Source organism: Furipterus horrens, unplaced genomic scaffold (genome assembly GCF_987537825.1).
Source record: "Furipterus horrens unplaced genomic scaffold, mFurHor1.1.pri manual_scaffold_4, whole genome shotgun sequence".
Lineage (NCBI taxonomy): Eukaryota > Metazoa > Chordata > Mammalia > Chiroptera > Furipteridae > Furipterus > Furipterus horrens.
This window is the reverse complement of record NW_028327174.1, coordinates 121,247,867-121,271,265: the sequence shown is the minus strand read 5'-3', so window position 1 is coordinate 121,271,265 and position 23,399 is coordinate 121,247,867.

Here is a 23,399-nt window from a genome sequence, read left to right as displayed (position 1 = left end):
TCAGCTTGTGATTCCAAAGCTGGGGAAGACAGACCTCCATTGCCTTGCACTGTGAGGCCCTGAGGGGGTGGGGATGGAGGAGGCTCCTGGTCTCTCAGTGGAGAGTGAATGGCAGGAATCCATCTTGGACCCCCTCCCCCGCAGAAAACGCTATAGCGTGGTGAGACGAGTTGCCAGGTGTGACGAGTTGCCAGGTTGTAACGAGTGCACGGAGCTTCACCCCCTATAGCATAGGAGGTGTGACAGCCCTGCCCAGGAAGCAAAGATAAACACAAAATGGTCAGGATGGCAAAGATCATGATAGAGATTCCAGTGACGCAGCTTACTAGACAGCAAATTTTTGATCTAATGAAGCAGCAGAGAGGAAATCTTTCTGAGACTCAGTTCAGAGCTTTGGTTATAAAAATTTTTACAGACCTAACAGCAGATCTTAAACAAGACAGGGAAGGAATGAAGGCTAGTCCTGCTGAAGTGAACAAAAATAGATAAGAAACTAGTGGTGAGGGCAAGAAAACCAGGGATCAAATCAACAAATTGGAACATAGGGAAGGAACAGTCAACCAGTGCAGAAAGAGGAAATAAGAAGGGAGGAAAATGAGGAGAGGCTCAGAAATTTATTGGACAGCTATAAGCGGGCCAACATATGAATCATAGGGCTGCCAGAAGGTGAAGAAGAGGAACTAGAAATGGAAAAATTATGTGAAAAAATAATGAAGCAGAACTTCCCAAACATGGGGAAGAAAACAGACTTACAGATACAGGAAGCACAGAGAATTCCCAAAGAACTGGACCCAGGGAGAACCACACCAATATACATTATAATCAAAATGTCAAAAATTAAGGATGAAGAGAGAATCTTAAAAGCAACAAGAGAGAAGACAAGAATTATGTAAAAAGAGGTCCCAATAAGACTATCAGCTGATTTCTCAAAAGAAACTCTGCAGGCAAGAAATATTCAAAGTAGTGAAAAGCAAAAACCGATAACCACAATTACTCTATCCAGTGAAGCTGTCATTTAGAATAGAAGGAAAGAGAAAGTGCTTCCAAGACAAAGTAAAACTGAAGGAGTTCATCAGATCTAAACCACTGTTATATGAGATGTTAAAGGGATTTGTTTAGGAGAAGGAGGATCAAAACTATGAACATTAAAATGAAAACTGCATCACAACAACCAACAACAGAAGTTAGGGAATTGAAACAAAGGCAGACTAAGTTGGTAACAAGAGTGGGAAAAGAATTATAGGTATGGGGAACATTTTGTGGGGAGGTCAGTCGAGAGGGGGAAGGGGGAAAGGGAGGGAGATGGTACAGGAATTAAGAAGCATTCTAGGAGAGAGTGGAGTAGATAGGAAGATGTTGCGAAGAACTATATGCACAACCAATGGGCATGGACTAAGGGGGCGGACAACTGGAGTGAGGATGGTCACTGGGTGGAGGGAAACAAAGGGAAAAGAAATTGGGACAACTGTAATAGCATAAACAATAAAGCATATTAAAAAAATAGTTCTTGGGCCCCTCACAAGGTGTGCAAGCAGTGTGTCAAGAGTTTAGGGATTTGAATGAAAGGAACACATAATAAATTGCCATTTGGTATATACCTATGGTTTGGTGAGAGCCCAGAGATTATTCAAGTGACTGTTCCTTTTGTATAGTGAAAACATCAGGATATAGCAACAAAAATAAATGTAAAATAGAGTATCCTAGTCTACCATCAGATATATGCCCAGTGCCCCTTTCAGGTGAAATCTCAGTGCCAAATTTCATTGAACTACCCTCTTTTAAAAAAACAAGAGTATGGTGAAGACCTAAGTGACAGCAGCAATGAAGATTTTGAAATTGAAGATGACTCGGTCCATAAGGCATTTGATCAGCGTGAGTTGAATGATTTGGCATGAGATTTGGGACTATTTGAAAAGGCTTCAGAACGCCTAACACCAAGACTGCACGAGAAAAACTTGCTTGAGAAAGGAGTGAAGGTAACCTACTTTTGATCAAGAGAAAGTGCATTTCCGCAGTACTTTTGAAGTGATGGTGGCTTTGTGTATTGCCATAACGTATATGATTGAATGGAGGAATTGGGAATTTCAATGTATAATGCAACTGAATGACAACTATTCTTCGATGGCTCCAAGTGGAGCTTGAAGTGTGTCCTCCTCAATGGCAATTTATTTGGTGCAGTACCAATTGGCCATTCAGTTTGTTTTTGTGAAGAATATGAAGACATAAAGAGAGTCACTGATCTGTTACAATATCACAAGCACAACTGGATCATCTGTGTTGACCTTAAAATGGTCTGGTTTCTTCTTGGTCAGCAACATGAATACACCAAGTATCCCTATTTTCTGTGTATGTTGGACAGCAGAGCTCACGAGAAGCATTGGATGGAGTTGGATTGGCCTCCAAGATCTGACCTCAAATCTGGTGATGCAAACATTCTACATGAGTCACTTATTGACAGAAAGAACATTCTATTCCCACCTCTGCACATAAAACTGGGTCTCATGAAGCAATTTGTTAAAGCTTTGCCAACTGAAGGAGACTGTTTCAAGTACAGTATTCCCTCAGTTATCGTGGGTATTATTTTCTAGACACCCTTGTGAAGTAGGAACCTTACATTTATTCTACATCCTTAAACCTACATAACTTTAACAACATACATATACAGTACCACAAAAATCCCACGATATAGCAAAAAATCCATGATAAATAATTAAATGTAATTTTTAAAAATTCTGTGGTACAGTGAGGCTGTGGTAAGTGAACCACGATATAAAGAGGGACTACTTTATCTTGTTTTGGTATTTCCTAGCCTGTCACTTGAAAAGATAAAGGCCGGTGTATTTGACAGTCCACATATTTGGCAGCTCATTAAAGATGAACATTTCATTGGGTCAGTGTCAGAACTCCAAAAGAATGCTTGGTTGTCATTTCATAACTTTGTCAAGGACTTTCTTGGAAACACATGAGCACGGGATTACACTGATATTGTCCAGAAACTCTTGGAGAGCTTCAAAATGCTTGGTTGCAATGTGAGCATCAAGGTGCATTTTCTGCATAGCCATCTTGCTGACTTCCAAAAAACCTTGGTGCAGTCAGTGATGAGCAAGGTGAATGTTTCCACCAAGATTTGAAGGTCACGGAGGCACAGTATCAGGGTAGATGGTATGTACATATGATGGCGTAAATTTTTACCTTAATATGTATGTTTGGTAGCAGAACTTTACTACTTGTACACAATTCCACTTACAGTAACAATATATGGCCTTTATATGAATAAAATAACTCTAAACAGTATATTCAGGTAATTTTTCTTAATTTTCCTTTGTGTATACATTTTGTATGATTTTGGGGACAAAGGGCAGGTATCCTGTACCTTAAAAAGTTGACGTGATAGAGAAAAACTGAGGTCATTTTTGGATTCAAACACCAAAAGTTAGTCAAAAACAAGGGTCATATCTAACTCGACAAAAGTTGCGTTTCCCAGTGTTACAGACCCATGAAATCAAAAGACCAGGGGTTCCTTGGCCTACTGATCCTCCGAGTCTTCTGAGGGGAGGGTTAGACATCACAGCTGTGTACCTGCCATGTGTCCTCCAAGTTACCAGGTGTCTCTCACTTGGATGCCAAGCCACTAGATGTCTCTCCCCTGGCTGCCAGGTTAGTAGGTATCTATGACCTGGATGCCAGGTCAGCAAGTATCTCCAACCTTTAGGAGACATCTAAGCAAAAGGGAAAGAGTGGCTGTCTTGTTTATGTTAACATTTAGTAGATGATGCCATACTGGTTCAAATTTCAAAATATACCCAGACACCACCCCTCAAGACTCCCCAAAGCAGCCTCTGTCCTAGAACCCATGAGTTCCCCACATGTGTAGTCAGAAAGAGCAGAAGAGGGAATCTTTTCTCACCTGGGGAGGAGGGCATGTTCGACCTGGCATCTGCACCCTAAGGATTGAGGTGTAGCGGCTCATGGTGATTGACAGGGACATCACATACCTCATTGTAATTGTTCCCTCCCTTTTGCTCTTCTCCACCCAACTGATCCTTCCTAGCATCAGCCCCTAAAAAAGGCCTACTGGGACCCTTGTCCCAGGGTCAGCTTCTCCAGAATGCTGTTTAGATAAGGTACTAGAGGTCTCACTGTCACAGTGGAAAACTTGAAAGGCTCAAATGGGGACTGGTGCAAGGATAGAGTAGCCCTGGGATCTGAATGTGTGCCTTCCCACAGCCACCACCCCCAGTTTAGGCCACAGACTTCCTGCTCCTCACTCTTTGCAGAAGAGCGGCCTGCCAGGTCTTCTAAAATGCTCAATCAATTGCATCAAGACCCTGCTTTAAAAAAAAAGACAGAAACAAAGCTCTCTAAGGGCCTAACCTGCATACCTTTTATCATCAGACCCCTCCCTCCCTGTTCTCTTCTCTCCAGCCTCCAACTGCTCCTCCATCTGCCCTTCAATGCATCCTCTCTCTTCTCTCTCTGCTGGACCCTCTTACAGCCAGGCTCTGCTCACCCTCCAGTCTACCTGTGCCTGGGAGACACCCCCACAGGTCCCACAGTACACCAAACCCCCAGACCCCTCCTTAATCCTCTGGGCCACACAGGGTCCCATAATGCCCTCTATCCCTGAGTCCTCTCCTCCCACTCCTACTCTTAGAAAGGAAACTCCAAGGGCAAGAATGCATCCACTTTCAGGAATAAAGAGAGTGTATGCCCCCTTGGGCTCACAACAGCATGAGCTACCCCTCCAGGTCCTTCTAAGAAGGTTGCCCCTGGGGCCTGTGAGCTGGGCCCCTGGATACAGCAGGTGATCAGTAGGCATTTGCTGACTGACTGCGTGGTCATGGGGTAAGTATTCATTCTCTTGAAATGAGGTGGACTTTCCCCTCTGGAAGCTGAGGAGTCCAAGCCAGGTGCTCCTCCCACCAGGCAAGGCCATCCCTGATAGATTGGCTACTCCACCACACTAGACCTGCATGCTGCCTGGGTCAGGTTTCCATCTGCAGTCATCAGGCAGATGTCAAGCTTGAAGCAGCAATGGTAATTTGGACAATTACGGCTGCTATTATTGCTTCCTCCCCTTAAACAGGGGCCCAAATTACTCAGACACAACCACCAGCTGCTCCCCAGAGCCAAGGAAATATGTGGGGGTGGGGAAGGGGCTCTGGGGTTGGGGGAGGAGATGCTTGTGATTGTCCAATGTGAGCACCTACTGTGTAGCATTGGTGGTCACTCTGCCCTGGCACTGGCAGTGCCATTGTCAGGGGGCAGACTGGTGTCCAACAGAAAGGCCATCCAAGGACTTCCAGTGAAGCTGGAGGTGTAGGTAGACACACTTCACCTCCTTACACACCATAAGGGAAATTACATTTACCTCCAAACTAAAAAAAAAAAAAAAGCCAGAACTACCAGAAAATTGAACTTCATGAAAGTCCAACAAAAATATAAAGAAGTAACACTCATCCAGACAGGTAGGAGGTGCAGAGCAGGGGCAGAGAGGACACGTGTGGTGACAGTGCTGATGGCGGCAGTGGCAGTGGCTGTGGAAGGCTGTGAGAAAGAACAGTCACACATTATAGAACTCGGGAGGGACATCTGGGGAGCAATCCCAGCCCCAGACCAAACTGTGAAGCTCATGGTTCCAGCATCAGGGAAAATAAAGCCTCATTGCTTCCAACTGAAAACCAGTGGGGGTTGGGGCAGCAGAACAAACTGCCAGTCTCTCAGACTAGTTTGTTTAGAGGGAATCCACAGTCTTAGAATGTACGTAAACCCACCCACTCTGGGAACCACAACCAGGGCAACAGCTAGAGGGGCACCACTCCCATATGGGAAGTGGGTGAAGTTCCTGGAAAAGGAGTGAGTGCTGAGCAAACGCCATTGTTCCCTCTCAGGCCCCTCCCCCAAATACAGTGCCACAATGTGGTGAAACGGGTTGCCCCAGACTGATGAATACGTAAGGCTCCACCCTTTATAATGTAACAAGGGTGACAGCTCTACCAAAGACACAGAGGCAAACACAGGAGGCTGTCAAATTGAGGAGACAGAGAAGTATGGCCCCAAGGAGGAAGCAGGTCAAGGTTCCAGTGGGAGAACTAAGTGATGAGGAGATAGTCAGCCTAACAGATGCTTGTGACAATGATGCTCACAGACTTGACAGACATGATTGAGTATGGCAAACATAAAAGGGAAGAAGTGAAGGCTATGCTAAATGAAATCAAGAAAAATCCACATGAAACCAATGGTAAAGGGAAGCAAGCTGGGGTTCAAATCAATGATTTGGAACAGAAGGAAGGAAAAAAAAGTCAACCAGTACAGAATAAGGAAACAAGAATTGAGAAACAAAGCAAAACAAGAAGATTAGGAACCTCTGGGACATCTTTATATGCACCAACATTTGAGTCATAGGGGTGCCAGAAGGAGAAGAGGAAAAGTAAGAAATTAAAAACTTATGGGAAAAAATAATGAAGAAAAACTTCCCAAATTTGGCGAAGAAAATAGCCATACAAGTCCAGGAAGCACTGAGAGACCCAAACAAGCTAAACCCAAAGAAGGCCACACTAAGACACATCATAATTAAAATGCCAAAGCTTAGAGATAAAGAGAATCTTAAATGCAGCAAGAGAAAAGCAGAGAGTTACCTACAAAGGGGATTCCATAAATCTATAAGCTAATTTCTCAAAAGAAACTTTGCAGGCAAGAAGGTGCTGGCAAGAAGTATTCAAAGTGATGAAAAGCAAGGACCTACAACCAAGGTGACTTTATCCAGCAAAGCTATCATTTAGAATGGAAGGGCAGATAAAGTGCTTCCCAGACAAGGTAAAGCTACAGAAGTTCATAATCATCAAGCCCTTATTATATGAAATATTAAATGGACTTATTTAAGAAAAATAAAATCAAAACTACAAACATTAAAATGACAATAAACTCACAATGATCAACAACTGAATCTAAAAAATAAAAACACAAACAAACTAAGCAAACAACCAGAATAGGATCAGAATCATAGGTATGGGAGCATATGTAGGGTTATCAGCTGGGAGGGTGAAGGGTGGGTATAAAAGGGGGAAATGGTGCAGGGATTAAGAAGCATAATTGGTAGGAACAAAATAGACAGTGGAATGTAAAGAATAGTATAGGAAAGAATGAAGCCAAAGAACTTATATGCATGAGCCATGGACATGAACTAAGGGGATGGGATATCTGGAGGAAAGAGGGATACTGGGAGCAAAGGGAAAATAATTGGGACAACTGTTAACAGCATAATCAATGAACTATATTTTTTATAAAAGAAAAGGCTTTCAAAGCTTACCCAGCTGGTCATTTAAGAGGAATGAAAGTAGATCTGTTTTGAATCCAAAGTCTAGAGTGAGATCTCCTCTGCTGAATCCCAGAGCAGATGTAGCCCTAGGGCTGAGTGGCTGGTGAACGAGGGGCACCCTTTGGAGCATGACCTAGTTTTATTTAGACAGATAGATAAATGATAGAGGTAATAAACAGATGGTAAATAGAAAGACAGTAGTAAAAAGGTAGATAGATAGATAAATGGTAGGTAAATGGCATGTACACAAATATTGTACATACATACATAGATAAATGATAGGTAGGTCAGTAGATGATAGATATATAGAGTATGTATATACATACACACACATACATACATATGCATAAATATGTATGCTTTCATTTATATGATGTTCAAGAACAGGCAACACCAACAATAGACGGCAGGATGTTGATTACCTCTGTGAGGGAGGGTATTGGCTGAAAATAGGCATGAGGGAGATTCTCAGGGTGCTAGAAATAGTCCATGACCTAGTTACATGGGTGTACTCTTAAGGAAAAAGTCACTCACTTGAGCACTTTCATATTTCTCAATTTTTAAAAATGCTAAGCTATTCTGACAGCAAAAATGCAATCTATAGGACTTAGCCTTTATGCCACCTAAGTTTTCATCTCACAATTTCAAACCATACAACCATTATTTCAAACCACTAAGAGAATTTTGAATCTAATTCTATCATAACTGGTATTAGTCATACATGACTTACATAGAATAGGGACTGAACCAAGAGCATAACTTTTGGCAATCAGAAATTCCCATGAATTCTTTGAAATTCTTCTGACTTTATACTCATGTTCACACTACATAATTTATCCTGTTATCATAAAGCTATCACAAAAATCAGTTAAATGATTCACTAAAATAAGGATAAACCATTCTTATTGCTCTTTCAAGTAACACCACAGTAGTCCCCCTTATTCTCAGTTTTACTTTCTACAATTTTAGTTACCACAGTCTGAAAATATTAAATGAAAAATTCTAGAAAGAATAATTTATGTTTTAATTTGTGCACCATGCTGAGTACCTCACTTCATTTCATCACATCTTCATTATATTATATGTACATCATTACAAGAAGAGGAAGGAAGAGTACAGTACGACAAATATTTTGAGAGAGACAGCCTACATTTACATAACTTTTATTACTTATATTTTTACAATTGTTCTATTTTATTATGTTATTGTTATAAATATTTTTTGTGTCTAATTTGTTAATAGTTATCATAGGTATACATGTATACACAGGTAAAAGTATGGTATAAAACAATTTGGTACTATCCATAGTTTCAGCCATCCATTGTGTCTTGGAACATATCTCTACAGATAGTGTATTTTTCTCATATTGTTCCAGTCTTTCATAGACTTACAGCTACGTTTATGCTTGTCCTAGTAGTTACCAAGGAGTCAAAAATCTTCTACTATGATTATAGACATCTCTTTTTCTTCTTCATTTTGTCACTTTTGACTCTATTATAAAATGTTTGCAAACTTAAAACAATAAAATTAAATCATATTATGAGATGTCTTCCTTCATTTTTAATTATATTTATTAATATAATTTTGCCTGATATTGGCTTATATTTGGATGGTTTGAAAGATATATTTTAATATCCTTTTACTTTTTAACCTTCTAGCCAATGGGCATTTCTTATAATCAATGTGTTATTGATTCTTTATCCACTATGGCAATCTATATATTTTAATAGAATATTTAGTCCATTTATGATTGATGTAATTACCAATTTTTGGGTTTAAATCTATCATTTACTATTTTAAAAATTGGTCTCACCTGTTCTAAGTTCCTTTTCCTCTGCTTTTTTGCTTTACTCTGGATTTTACTTTTTCATTTTTCTATTCTATCAGCTTCTTAGTTATACAATATCTTTCTTTACTTTTTTTGTAGTCGTCGGCAGCCGTCCGTCTCGAGAGACGATGGTGTAGCTTCTTAAGAGTCTATCTGCACCGCCGAGAATGGCTGTGCAGTCCGACTCGGGAGTGACATCGTATCTGTCTCCTCCCGTGTTGAATCGACATCTTGTGATGACGCTGAAGCTACAGAGCCTGGGCAGGGTAATATGGAGGGTCTGCTGTTGCCCATGCAGCAGACCCCCCCTCTCTTCGCAGCTGAAGGGTCCAAGGGAAAGACGGAGTCGATACAGCTTGGGTTCAGGTGCGCCGCAGGAGTTGCCGGTGTTGACTACAACGTCAAACCGCCTTAGGGACTCCGGCTCCGGATTTTCTGTCGGGGTTTTTTGTAGTAACCATAAAGATTGCAATATGTAAGTGTCTCATTAAAATGTAATTTAAATTCATATTTTTACCAGTTGCTGAAGCAGTGCAATGATCTTAGAACACATTAATTCTACTTAGCCCTTCTGTCTCTTGTACTATTGTTGCCAACTACTTTAATTCTAATTTTTATTTAAGCTTTTTATTTTTTTATTTTTGAAACAAAATTTTATTACAGAATCAGTGTAGTATGCATTGGATAAAAATAAAAAATACAAACAAGCTAAAATAAAAACATCACATTCCCGCCACCAATGTTAATACTTTAATACATATCTTTCTTTGTGTGCCAACATATTGTTTTTCAAAATGAGATCACACAGTATAGAGATATACTTTATTTGATGAACAACACCTGGATTCTTCTGTAGTTGTATAAAGCAACACAGAGAAGTTTCTCCCACTGATAACATGTTGTAAGACTACATAATACAATATCATAACTGGGAGACTGACATGAACATTTCCATTACAAGGATACCTTGTACTGTCTTTTTAGAGCTATACCCTCCTGCTCCACACCCTAGTTTCCTTTTTGAAGTACATCTGTTTTTTAAAAATGGGATAGTTTTAAATACAATATTACAAAATAAATAGTACAGACAGTATGCTGATTGAGCACAAATCAGTAAGAAATTTCATAAATGGATGAAGTTAGGGAAACAACTGAAAAGTTTTAGAAGTGGCACTAGCTGGGATGAGTTATGACTGAGGGGCAGAGCAGGGACAAAGGGGTGGCAAGAAGATGGCATTTCAAACATCTCTGAAGCCAGAGCAAGCTTCACCAGTGCGGCTGGAGGGCAGTGTGAAGATTTATAAAGGAAATCCCAACTAAAATTGGAATTGGGGAGACCTGTAGAGGGAGCTCTCAGGCCCTACCACTCCGTGTTAATTACCCCAAACAGAAAGATGTGGGTTACAGACCCTAACAGGAAGAAACCTACCTTGCACTCCCCAAACAGGAAGCGCTACAACTTTACTACCCCAGCAAGAAGGAAGGAAGGCTTTCCTCTTACCCAACAACAAGCCCAGCTATTGAAACACTGCAGCTCAGCCAATCAGAAGCCATCATCATCTGAACTCTTACTTTCCTCCGATGAACTTCCATTTTTATCTTGCTGAGGACTTCCTGTCTCATCCTTCTTTATATAAATGCCTTCTAACCTGTATAACCTCTGCGATTAACTCTCTGCTTGCTCCCCAATTCAGGAATCCTGTAATAGAGCCAATTAGATTTTAAAATTTATTCAGTTAGATTTTATTTATTAACAGCAGTCAATGAGTAGGAGAAGGGAGGGAGGAGAGTTTAGAAGTTAGAGGTCATAGGTCATCAGAGGCTACAGAAGTGTTTTGGTTTTCTTCTAAGTGGAACAAGAAAATGCCGTGGGGATTTAAAGAGATAAATTGTGAGATTTGATTTATGTTTATAAAGATCCATCTGGCTATTCTGAAGTAAGGAAGAACACTCAGGGTTCTTTACAGTAGGGTGTTCTATTGAGGTGGAAAATTCAGTTGTCCAGCAGAGTCCAGGGTGGCAGTGTGGGATGGCAATAAGGGGATAGATTATGTATATTATTTTAAAATCTGCTTTATTAAGATATGACTTGCATCAATAAAATGTGGCCAATTTAAATGTACAGTTGGATGAGTTTTAGATGAATATACTCAATCATGTAACTATCACCACAATCATATAGAACATTTCCATCACCCCAATATGTTCTCTTATGCCTATTTTCAGTGAATCCACTATCATTTCCTGGCAACCATTATCTGTTTTCTGTTACTGTAGTTTTGCCTTTTCCAGCATCTCATATAAATAATCATAGGCATCCTTTTGGGTGTGGCTTCTTTCACTCAGCAAAATACTTTTGAGATTCATCCATGTTGCTGTCTAATCAATTCTTCCTTTTGGTTGCTGGGTAGTGTTTCATTGTATGGATGTACCACCAATACTCTTTATCTTTTCATCAGTTGATGAACATTTGAGTTGTTTCCAATTTATATCCTATATAAATAATGGTAATATGAACATTAAAGTATATAAAGTCTTTGTGTAGATATATATTTGAATTTTTCTTGGGTATATACCTAGAAGTGGAATAGTTGGGTCATATTACATATATGTTTACATTTATAAAAAATCAGAAAATTGTTCCCACAGTGTCTTCACAGGTTTTTATTCCTACCAGCATGAGAATTCTAGTTGATTGGCATCCTCAGCTGTATTTGGTGTTGTCAGTTTTTTGAAAAGTTTGTTTTTACCCACTGTAGAGAATGTAAGGTGGTATCTCATTGTGATTTTAACTTGCATTTCCCTGATGACCCTAATGACTAATGATGCTAAACATCCTTTTATGTGCTTGTTGGCCATTTGTGTATATTCTTTGGAGAAATGTCTATTCAAGTCCTTTGCCCATTACATTTCTTTTTGTCTTTTTGTTGAGTTGTAAGAATTATTTACTTATTCTGAACACTAAGCCTTTTGTCAGGCATGATTTGCAATTTTTTTTCTTTTATGCTGTAGGTTTTTTTACATTTCCTTGAAAATATCTTTGGATACACAAAGTTTCTAATATTGACAAAATCCAATGTATCTAGTTTTTCTTTTGTTTTTATGCCTAAGGATCTGTTGCCAAACCCATGGTCAAGAAAATTAACCCTGTTTCCTTCTAAAAGTTTTATCACTTTGGTTCTAATGCTTTGGTCACTGACCCGTTTTGAATTAATTTTTTTATAAAGAGTGAGATAAGGATACAGTTTTACTCTTTTGCATCTGGAAATCAAGTTGTCCCAGCAGTATTTGTTGAAGAGATTATTATTTCACCCTTTCAATGGTCTTCATACCCTCACTGCAAATCAATTGACCATAGATGTATAGGTTTATTTATGGACTTCCAATTCAATTCCAGGATAGTCCATATGTCTATCATGATGTCAGTACCACTTTGTTTTGATTACCATGGCTTTGTAGTGAGTTTTGAAATTGAGAAGTGTGAGTTCTTCAATTTTCAATATTTTTCTTTTTCAGTATTATTTTGACTACTTAGGGCCCCTTTCAGTCCCACATAAATTTGAGTGTTGTTTTTTAAATTTCTGTTACAAATCCCCTGCTATTGAAATATTAATATGAATTGCATTGAATCTGTAGATCACTTTGTCTAGTATTGACATCTAACACTATTAAGTCTTCCAATTCATGAACAAGGGATGTCTTTCCATTTACTTAGGTCTTATATAAGTTTTTTTGGCAATAGTTTGTAGTTTTCAATGTACAGGTTTTTTACCTCCATGGTTAAATTTATTTCTAGCTATTTGATTCTTTTGGGTATTATTGCAAATGGAATTATATTCTTAATTTCCTTTTCAGGTTATTCCTTTCTGGTATATGGAAATAAAACTAATATTTGAGTATTGATCCTATATCCTGAAATTTTGCTGAACTTTTAAATTCAATATAGAAGTAATTTTGTGGATTCTTTTGGGTTGTCTATAGATAGTATCTGTCATTTGTAAATATAGTTTTATTTCTTTATTTCCAATTTGGATGTCTTTTATTTCTTTTTCTTGCTTAATTGTTATAGCTAGAACTTCCAGTACTATGTTGAATAGAACTGGTGAAAGCAGGCATTCTTATCTTATTTCTAGCCTTAGGAGAAAGCTTTCAGTCTTTCACCTTAAGTGTTATGTTGGCTGTGGCTTTTTCATAAATACTCTTTACCACGTTAAGAAAGTTCCCCTATATTCCTAGTTTTCTGAATGTTTTTTTATCATGAAAAGGTATTAGATTTTTTCCCAAATGCTTCTTATGTCTCAAGATTATAATGTGTTTTTTTCCCTTAGTTCTATTATTGTGCTATATTACATTGACTAACCCTGGCTGGTTTGGCTCAGTGGATTGAGCGTCGGCCTGCGAGCTAAGTGTCGCTGGTTCGATCTTCCAGTCAGGGTACATCAGAGAAGGAAAACTCTGACTCCAAAAAACCTCCGCTGCCTTGCGGCATACCTCTTCAGGGGAAAGGCTAAGGGAGTAAACCCCGACAGAAAATCCGGAGCTGGAGTCCCTAAGGCGGTTTGACGTTGTAGTCAACACCGGCAACTCCTGCGGCGCACCTGAAGCCAAGCTGTATTGACTTCGTCTTTCCCTTGGATCATTCAGCTGCGAAGAGAGGGGGGGTCTGCTGCATGGGCAACAGCAGACCCTCCATATCACCCTGCCCAGGCTCTGTAGCTTCAGCTCCACTGGAGAGGACACTCCAGCGTCATCACAAGATGTCGATTCAACACGGGAGGAGACAGATACCGTGTCAATCCCAAGTCAGACTGCACAACCATTCTTGGCGGTGCAGATAGACTCTTAAGAAGCTACACCATCGTCTCTCGAGACGGACGGCTGCCGATTACATTGACTGATTCTCTTACGTTGAAACAGTCTTTCATTCCTGGCAATATTGATATTTTGCCAATATTGAGATTTTTATTAATGAATATACGATGTCTCTCCGTTTATTTAGGTCATTTTAAGTTTCTTTTAACAGTAGTTTGTAGTATACAGTGTATGTATTTTGATGATATTAAAAAAGAAAAATTTTAAATTTCAATTCTTAACTGTTCATTGCAAGTATATAGAAATACAATTAACTTTTAAACATTACCTTGGTATCCTCAATCTTTCTTTTCTTTCTTTTTTTTAAATATATTTTTTTTCATTTTTGGTTTTTCAATTACAGTTGTCCCATTTTTCCCCCATTGCTCTCCCCAACACAGCCCAACCCTTCTCCCACAATCATATCCATCCCCGTTATCCATGTCCATGAGTCATTTATACACTTTCCTTGAATAAACCCTTCCCTTTCTTATCCCCCTTCTCTCCCTCCCCCTTCCCCCCTATTGACTGCTATTCTGCTTTTTGTCCTAGTTAGTTCATTTGTTTGTGTTGTTCTTTAGTTTCCTGTATTAGGTGATATCATATGGTATTTTTCTTTCTTTGCCTGGCTTATTTCACTGAGCATAATTCTCTCTAGTTCCATCCATGTTGTTGCAAATGGCAGGAGTTCCTTCTTTCTCTCTGCTACATAGTATTCCATTGTGTAAATGTACCACAGGTTGTTGATCCACTCAACTATGGATGGGCATTTAGGCTGTTTCCAGCACTTAGCTATTGTAAACAGTGCTGCTATGAACATAGGCGTGCATAAGTTCTTTTGAATTGGTGTTTCAAGATTCTTCAAGTATAATCCTAGCAGTGGAATCCCTGGTTCAAAAGGCAGTTCCATTTTTAGTTTTTTGAGGTAATTCCATACTGTTTTCTATAGTGGCTGCACCAGTCTGCATTCCCACCAACAGTGCAGTAGGGTTTCCATTTCTCCACATCCTCGCCAGCACTTGTTGTTTGTTGATTTGTTGATGATGGCCATTCTGACTGGTGTAAAATGGTATCTCATTGTGGTTTTTATTTGCATCTCCCTGATGGCTAATGATGTTGAGCATTTTTTCATGTGTCTATGGACCTTCTGTATGTCCTCTTCAGAGAAGTGTTTGTTCAGGTCCTTTGCCCATTTTTTAATCGGGTTGTTTGTTTTCTTGATGTTGAGTCATATAAGCTCTTTATGTATTTTGGAGATCAGTCCCATGTCTGTGATATCCTTGGCAAATATGTTTTCCCATATGGTTGGTTTCCTTTTCATCTTGCTGATGTTTTCTTTTGCTGAGTAGAAACTCTTTAGTTTGATGTAATCCCATTTGTTTATTTTTTCCTTTATTTCTCTTGCTTTTGGAGATGTATCTGTGAAGATATTGTTACGTGAGATATCTGAAATTTTCCTGCCTATGTTTTCCTCTAGGACTTTTATGGTGTCATGGCTTACATTTAAGTCTTTGATCCATCTTGAGTTTATTCTCGTGTGTGGTGTAAGTTGGTGGTCTAGTTTCATTTTTTTTGCAAGTCCCTGTCCAGTTCCCCAACATCATTTGTTAAAGACGCACTTCTCACTCCATTTTATGTTCCTTCCTCCTTTATCAAATATTAGTTGACCATAGAGGCCTAGGTTTATTTCTGGACTCTCTATTCTGTTCCAATGATCTATATTTCTGTTGTTATGCTAGTATCAGACTGTTTTGATCACAGTGGCTTTGTAGTATTGTTTGATATCTGGTGTTGAGATTCCTCCTGCTGTGTTCTTCTGTCTCAAGATTGCTTTTGCTATTCGAGGTCCTTTTTGGTTCCATATGAATTTATGGAGTATTGTTCTAGGTCTGTGAAATATGTCATTGGTATTTTAATAGGGATTGCATGGAATCTGTAAATTGCTTTGGGCAGTGTGGCCATTTTGATAATGTTGATTCTTCCCATCCAAGAACATGGTATTTGCTTCCATTTATTTGTATCTTCCTTAATTTCTTTCTTCAATGTTATATAATTTTCAGAGTACAGGTCTTTTATCTCTTTGGTTAAGTTTACTCCTCGGTACTTTATTTTTCTTGTTACTATAGTAAATGATATTTTCTTTTTTGTCTCTGTCTCCGATATTTTATTGTTGGTGTACAGAAATGTCTTAGATTTCTGTATATTTATTTTGTACCCTGCTATTTTGCCAAATTCACTTATTATATCAAGTAGTCTTTTAGTGGAGTTTATAGGCTTTTCTAGGTATACTATCATTCCATCTGCATATATGATGCTTTTACTTCTTCTTTCCCTATTTGGATGCTTTTATTTCTTTTTCTTGTCTGATTGCTTTGGATAGGATTTCCAACACTATATTGAATAGGAGTGGAGAGAATGGACAGCCTTGTCTAGTTCCTGATTTCAGGGGGAATGCTTTCAATTTTTGTCCATTGAGTATGATGTTGGCTTCAGGCTTCTCATATATAGCCTTAATTATATTAAGGTATGCTTCCTCTATTCCCATTTTGCTGAGTGTTTTCATCATAAATGAGTGTTGTACTTTATCAAATGCTTTTGCTGCATCTATTGATATGATCATGTGACTTTTGTCTTTCATTCTGTTTAGGTGATGTATTATATTAATTGATTTGCAAATATTAAACCATCCTTGCATCCCTGGAATGAAGCCCACTTGATCATGATGTATGATCTTTTTGATGTATTGCTGGATCCTCTTTGCCAATATTTTATTGAGGATTTTAGCATCTATGTTCATCAGTGATATTGGCCTGTAATTTTGTTTCTTTGTTGTGTCTTGACCTGGTTTTCAGATTAGGGTAATACTGGCTTCATAGAAAGAGTTTGGGATTTTTCCCTCTTGGATTTTTTGGAATAGTTTGAGGAGGGTAGGAGTTAGTTCTTCCCTAAGTGTTTTGTAAAATTCACCCGTGAAGCCATCTGGTCCAGGACTTTTGTGTGCAGGGAGATTTTTGATTACTGTTTCAATTTCCTTCTTTGTTATTGGTCTGTTGAGACTTTCTACTTCTTCTTGATTCAGTTTTGGGAGGTTATATGTTTCTAGAAATTTTTCCATTTCTTCTAGGTTGTCAAATTTCATGCCATACTGTTGTTTGTAGTAATTTCTTACTATTGTTTGTATTTCTGTGGTATCAGTCATGATTTGTCCTCTTTCATTTCTGATTTTGTTTATTTGGGTCTTCTCTCTTTTTTTCTTGATGAGCCTGGTCAGAGGCTTGTTGATTTTGTTTATTTTTCCGAAGAACCAGCTCCTAGTTTTGTTGATCTTTTGGGTTGTTTGTTTGTTCTCTATGTCATTTAATTCTGCTCTGATCTTGATAATTTCCTTCCTTCTTCTTGCCCTAGGCTTTGTTTGTTGTTGTTCTAGTTCTTGTAGGTTTAGGTTTAGGTTTTTTATTTGAGATTCTGCTATCCTTTCCTGATATGCATGTATTCCTATGAACTTCCCTCTTAGGACTGCTTTTGCTGTGTCTCATAGGTTTGGGGCTGTTGTGTGTTCATTATCATTAGTTTCTAGAAATTTCTTGATTTCTTTTTTGAGGTCATTGTTAACCCATTCTTTATTTAATAGGATGTTATTCAATCTCCATGAGTTTGGGTGTCTTTGATTTTTTTCTCTGAGGTTGATTTCTAGTTTCAAGGCATTGTGGTCTGAGAAGATGCTTGATATGATTTCAATTTTCTTGAATTTGTTGAGGCTTGCTTTGTGTCCTATCATGTGGTCTATCTTTGAAAATGTCCCATGTGCCTTCGAAAAGAATGTATATTTTGCTTCTTTGGGGTGAATAGTTCTATATATATCAGTTAAGTCCATGTGGTTTAGTGTGTTGTTCAATGCCTGTTCCTTTGCTTGGATGATCTGTCTATTGTTGATAATGGAGTGTTGAAATCCTCTACTATGAGTGAGGTGTTGTTGATATCCTTCTTGTGGTCTTCTAGTATTTGCTTTATGTATTTGGGTGCTCTTATGTTGGGTGCATATATTTTTATCAGTGTTATATCTTCTTGATGGATTGTTCCTTTAAGTATTATGAAATGTCTTTCTTTTTCTCTTTTTATTGCCCTTGCTTTGAAATCTGTTTTGTCTGATATGAGGACTGCTACCCTAGCTTTTTTTTCAGGTTCGTTTGCTTGGAATATTTTTTTATATCCCTTTACTTTCAGTCTGTGTAAATCTTTTGTTTTGAGGTGTGTTTCTTGTATACAGCAAATATGTGGGTCCTGTTTCCTTATCCATTCCGTTACCCTATGTCTTTTAATTGGAGCATTTAATCCACTTACATTTAAGGTTATTACTGACGTGTATTTATTCATCACCCTTTGTACCTCTGTTCCTCTCCTCTTTTTTATTTTTTTCTTCTTTTTTCTTAGAACATTCCCTTTACCATCTCTTGCAATGCTGGTTTGGTGGATATGTATTCTTTTAGTCTTCGTTTGTCTGAGAAACTCCTTTTTTCACCTTCCATTTTGAATGAGAGCCTTGCTGGGTAGAGTATTCTTGGTTGTAGGCCTTTGTTTTTCATTGCTTGAAATATTTTTGACCAATTCCCTTCTGGCTTGTAGTGTTTCTGTTGAGAAATCAGTCAATAGCCTAATCGGAGCTCCCTTGTATGTTATTTGTTGTTTTCCTCTTGCTGCTTTTAGGATTCTCTTTGTCTTGGAATGTTGCCATTTTAACTATGATGTGCTTTGGTGTGGGTTTTTTGGGGTTCCTCTTCATTGGAACTCTCTGTGCTTCCTGAACTTGCATAACTTTTTCTCTCATCAGGTTCGGAAAATTTTCTTTCACTATTTCTCTTGTCAGTTTTTCTATTCCTTGTTCTTCTGATCCCCCTTTAATTTCAATGATTCTGATTTTGTTCTTCCTTATGCTATCCTGTAATTCCCTTGCTTCTTCTTCATACTTTTTTTCAATCTTTTTTCATTTTACTGTATTGTCTGGGAATTTTTTCTCTACATTATCTTCCAACTCACTAATCCGATCCTCTGCTTTGTTTAGTCTGCTTTTGACTGATTCTACCATGTTTTTCAGTTCAGAGATTGAATTCTTCATTTCTTCCTGGTTCTTGTTAATAGTTTCTATGTCCTTTTTTATGCTGGTGTAGTTCTCTGCAAGTTCCCTGTAATTTCCTTGGAGCTGTTGGTAACTTCCTTGGAGGTTGTCATATTTGTTTTTAAGGTTGTTGAGTATGTTGAGCTTCTTCACCACCATTGTTTTGAATTCCGTGTCTGACATTTGGACTATGTCTATTCCTTCTTGCTTTCTTTCTGGAGATTCCTCTTTTCTTTTCATTGAGAGGTTGTTTCTGCATCTTTCCACATTGGATTCTTCTTGTCTGTTTTTGTTGTTTGGTTTTGTCTGCTTTGACTTCCCACCTGTGTGGTATGAGATTCTTCATAGGAGATCTGGCGGTTTCAGTGGTGGAGTCTCTTTGATCTGAGCCTGATGTTCTTGGATTACCCTTTATGTCATTTGTTTGTGCTGTCTGGTTATATTTCAGTTGCTCTTTGGTAGAATCTTCCTTCTGGCTAGTTGATTGAGAACCACTCTATCCACTTTGTCTTGAGTTCTTTCTCGGAGATGTCAGTTCAGCCTTTGTGTGCCGTCTTCTTTTTCTGCGTCCATAGCTGGTCTGATGAGGTGGGTCAGAGTTTCCTGTTCCTTGCAGCAGTGGTGTGCGCCTGCAGTGGCCAATACGGCGCATTCCTTTTGTGCCTGTTGGAGCTAGCCGAGGTGCCTTTGCATGCAAGTCAGCCCAAGAGCTTGCCTAAGGCCTGCCAAGCTGCATTCCGTTCAGGGAGTTGGTTTCTCGTCTCTTAGGGCGGGGCCCCAGACACTCGTGCACAGTGGAAGTGAGCATCTATGAGTCGCTGCCACCCGCTGCTCTGGCACTGCAGCCACCCGCTGTTCCCACACCTGCCTGGGCTGGCAGGAGCAGGGCCTGAGCAAGTGGTCTGCACTCCGGCCTGGCGCTCACTGGACCTGGCCCAGAGTGTCTGCGCACAGTCTTCTGCCTGTCCGGTGGGCCCTCCCTGTGCCCGTTGGAGCACTGATCTTATGTTTGTTGGGGTGTGTCCAAGGGGCACCTGGACTCGCGGCCCCGCGCACCTGGGCCCGTGAATGAGAGCACTTCCCAATGTGTACCCGTGTGACCCAAGGGGAGGGTTGGGGAGTGGATGAGCACACTTCTACGCCTACACTCCTCAAGAATGTCCTATCACCCCCAAACCCTCCACCCCTCTCCGCAGTTCACAAGAGAAAAATATAAAGGAAAATTATGATCTCACTTGCACAGCAGTATGCTGTCTCCTGTCCTTCAACGTCAGATGCCACCTGGTCAAGTCCCATCTCTGCCAGTGGGCAGAGATCTGCTCTCCTCCTGATTCTCCTCTGGGGAAACCTGTGATCGCCAAAAAGCCTTTGTGTACTTCCAGCCGCAGCTCGAGTAGCCACCCCAGTCAGGAATCTCATCTCGTCTCTTTTTCCTCCACTATCCTCACTAAACAGGTTGTTCCCAGATGGTTTTTCTCTAATCCAGCAGTGCCAAGTCTCGACTCTTGCCACTATCCAGCTATTCACTGAGATGTTCTGTCTGCAATTAGTCCAAACTACAGACAGGTCTCGGGAGCCTGAAAGCGCAGCCTCCCCTCACTCCTCCTCCATCTTCTCTCTCAGTATCCTCAATCTTTCTAAGCTCATGATATAGTAGTAATATTTTTTTAATTTACATAGAATTTTCTATATTGTTGAACATGTTGTCTGTGAATAGGCCAATATTACACTTTTCTTCGAAAATATATGTCTTTTCTTTCTTTTCTTTCCAGTATTGTAGTGACTAAGACCATTGAATACAATTAAAAAGAACGGACATCCTTGCCTTGTTCCTTAAGGGGGAAGCATTCAGTCTTTCACCATTAAGTAGGATATTAGCTATAGGCTTTATGCCCTGGCTGGTTTAGCTCAGTGGATTGAGCGTCGGCCTGCGAGCTAAGTGTCGCTGGTTCGATCTTCCAGTCAGGGTACATCAGAGAAGGAAAACTCTGACTCCAAAAAACCTCCGCTGCCTTGCGGCATACCTCTTCAGGGGAAAGGCTAAGGGAGTAAACCCCGACAGAAAATCCGGAGCCGGAGTCCCTAAGGCGGTTTGACGTTGTAGTCAACACCGGCAACTCCTGCGGCGCACCTGAACCCAAGCTGTATTGACTCCGTCTTTCCCTTGGACCCTTCAGCTGCGAAGAGAGGGGGGGTCTACTGCATGGGCAACAGCAGACCCTCCATATTACCCTGCCCAGGCTCTGTAGCTTCAGCGTCATCGCAAGATGTTGATTCAACACGGGAGGAGACAGATACCGTGTCACTCCCGAGTCGGACTGCACAACCATTCTCGGCGGTGCAGATAGACTCTTAAGAAGCTACACCATCGTCTCTCGAGACGGACAGCTGCCAACGACGAGCTATAGGCTTTTTAGCAAGTTGGAGAAGTTCCCTTCTATTCCTAGTTTGTTGACAGTTTCATCATGGATGTGTTGAGTTTGACAATTGCTTTAAAAAAATTCTATTGATATAGTCATTATATTTTTCTCTTTATTCTGTTAATAAGATGAGTTAAATTGAATAACTTTCAAATGTTCAAATCAACCTTGTCTTCATGAGACAAAATCCCTTGATCATGATGTATAATACATTTTTATTTATTTTTAGATTTGTTTTACCAATGTCATATAGTTGGGATTATGAATTATGCATTTTCAGATTGGTTTCTTTCACTTAACAACATGTATTTCAGGTTCTAGAGTGTCACATAGTTGAAATTATGAATTATGTAGCCTTTTCATTTTGTCTTCTTTCACTTAACATGTATTTCAGATTCTTTCAAGCCCTTTTATGTCTTGACAGCTCATTTCTTTTTGTCACAGAATAATATCTCATATTATGATGTACCACAGTTTATTTATCCATTCGTTTATTGAGGGACATCTTGGTTACTTCAAAATTTAGGTAATTATGAATAAAGCTGCAATAAACATCTGTGTACAAAATTGTATGTGGACACAAGTTCTTCAGCTAATTAAGATAAATACTAAGGAGTACTTACACGGGATCCAGGCCGTTTCCTTGGCTCTAAGCTCCTAGAATTCTCCTATAAATCCATGGCCTGTCATGGGGCTCAGGCTCCTGGCCCACCCCAATCTTGGCCAGTTCTCATAGCACTAACCTTCCAGCAGTCTCCCATAAACCCAGGCTTCCAACACATCTCAACACTGGCTGGCTTTCTTGTTCCTGAGGGCTTTAGTGGCTCCAGGTAACCAATCAATTCTCATAAACCCAGGCTCTAAGAGAGCACCAGTGAATCCAGGGTCTCAGTAGGGCCCAAAGCAAGGCTGAATATGAATGTCCCAGGCTTACAGTTCACTCCAGCATTAGATGATCCAAATACTCCAAAAGCAAGCTACCCATGGACATCACCATATGGCCCACCCAGAATCTCTGAACAGGCTGCCTGTTGAAGGACTTTGCCTGGAAAAGACTGTAAGAGATACATACCTACACCCTCAGATTTTCAAACATCAATGCAACACAACAGAATTATAAATAATAAAGAAAAATAATGCCACTAAATAAAACTAATAAATGAACCTAAAAAATGGAAATCTATATACTGTCTAACAAAGAATTCAGAATAATTCTCTTAAGTAAGTGTAGTAAATTATGAGAGATAGACAATAAGTGAAATTATTAAAAAATTACATGAAAAAAGTGAGAAGATTAATAAGGAAATAAACACCATTACAATAAGCAAGCAGAACCCCTAGAGTTGAAGACTAAAATGACTGAACAGAGAGATTCAATAAGAGACTCACCTGAGAATAAGAAATATTTAGTGAACTAGAAGATAGGCCATTTGAAATTAGTTAGCAGAGCAAAAAAATAAGTAAAGAAAAAAAGAATGTGAAGGAAATTTCCATGAATTATGAAATTTCATTTAAAAAAAATCATTGCATTATTGGAGTTCCAGAAGGAGAAGAATGGAGAAAAAAACAGAAAGCTTATTTAAAAAATAATGACTGAGAAATTCCCAAATAAGGGAAAGATTTAGATGTTCAAGTTCATGAAGCTGATAGGTAATCCCAACATGTCAGCACAAAGATTTTCCCCCAAAACACATTAAAATAAAACTGTCTAAAATCAAAGACAAAGAGATCATTTTAAAAGCAGCAAGAGAAAAAAACTTTTCACATATAAGAAAATACTCTTGCCCTGGCTGGTGTGGCTCAGTTGGTTGGAATGTCATTTCATAACCAAAAGGTTGTGAGTTCAGTTGCCTATCAGAGCACTTGCCT